This window comes from Solanum lycopersicum, chromosome 2 (assembly GCF_036512215.1).
Source record: "Solanum lycopersicum chromosome 2, SLM_r2.1".
In the NCBI taxonomy this organism is placed as follows: domain Eukaryota; kingdom Viridiplantae; phylum Streptophyta; class Magnoliopsida; order Solanales; family Solanaceae; genus Solanum; species Solanum lycopersicum.
Genome location: NC_090801.1, coordinates 17,971,396 through 17,973,053, shown reverse-complemented (window position 1 = coordinate 17,973,053; position 1,658 = coordinate 17,971,396).

Genomic DNA, 1,658 nt, shown 5'->3' with positions numbered 1-1,658 from the left:
GCACGATACGACCCTCGATAATAGTAACCATCGCGGCGCGCGATACTTCCCTCGAAATATAGTATCCATCGCGGCGCGCGATATGTCCCTCGAAATGGTACATCCTCTTTAAGTTCTCATTCTTTCTCAATGCACATAACACTTTTCACCATCATGTCTCAAAATAATGCAAATGACATGTTCACACAAATAAGAGGATATCACCATTTTCATAACATTGCACAATTCACAACAATAATGATTCAAAAAGCCTTTCAAACCATTCTCCATTATCAGCACATCACACACAACCAATTATTCACATTGCCTTTTATTACCCTTTGTTTTCATCATTAAAATTAATCAAGGTGGACAAGCCAACCCATCACCAAATCCCGTTACTCACAAACATATACCACAAGGAAATACACGCATTCCATATACTTAACAAGAGTTTAGAAATTCACTTGCCTTAGTCAATCGAATAATTACTCTTGGACTTGAGCCTTCCCTTTCCGTTGAGCTCCCGAACGAATGAAATCTATTCAAGTACGTATTCACAATGAGATTTCTAATTTAACAACACCTATATTACTATAATCCAGTTCTTAACCTTAATGCCAATTAACATGTCAACTCTTCAATTTTCTCCAAATTTCAAGTCTATGGTTTATTTCTAATTCCCACAATATTATAGTTTAATAATATTCACATAATACAATATATCTAATATTTAATTATTTATGTCTAATATTATTAACACTTAATGATAATCATTAAAAGAATTCGAGTTCATGGTGAAACTACAAAATCAGTAACTTGCATCCGAAAAGTAATTGATTAAATACTCCATACCATCCTTCTCATATTGATGAAATATAATTTGCTAATCATTACAAATAAATTAATAAAACAATGCATGTCCAATAATCCATAACACAAGAACTTGCCTTCTCATTTTTATTCTAAACTTTCACTTTCTGCACTTTATTCAATTAAACAAATATATGACTTGTTGTCATTAATTCAACTATATAACCTTTACATCATCAATAAACGTCCAGCCAACACGTCATGTCCTTCCATTCTTTATCCAACCAATGTATTATAATAATATATTAAGATCTATGCTTATCAATTCAATTGATAACAAAATATTTCAAAGGGACGAACGAGCATACTGACCTTAGGGATATGGAGCATTCGTAGTTGTTTTTCGCCACCGTTCCTTTTCATAGTTAATGGCTTTAAAATACTAACCTACTTACTTTATTAGTTTAATAAAGCTGGGTTTTTAGGTCTATAAGGTATTAAATTACTATGGACTTGACCCGTTAACCATTAATTAATTAAATAAATTGTTTAATATATGTTCATTAATTAAGTAATTGTAGTTAAATAAATAGTTTAAAATTTTCAAATCAACTTCACCAACTAATCAAAATACTCGGGGCAACTACCGATATAGATAACAATTGAAATTTTGTATAAATTATTTTTTTTAAATGACTTTTCGGGTCATTACATTATCCACCACTAAAAATCATGTTCGTCCTCGAACATAAGATAAAAGAAGGAAGAGTAACTGATGTTACCAAAGCCTATTTTATTACTAGTTGGTGTTCATCTCTCTAAGTGAGCTCTTACTTAATACCATGTCATAAAGATCAACTACTAAA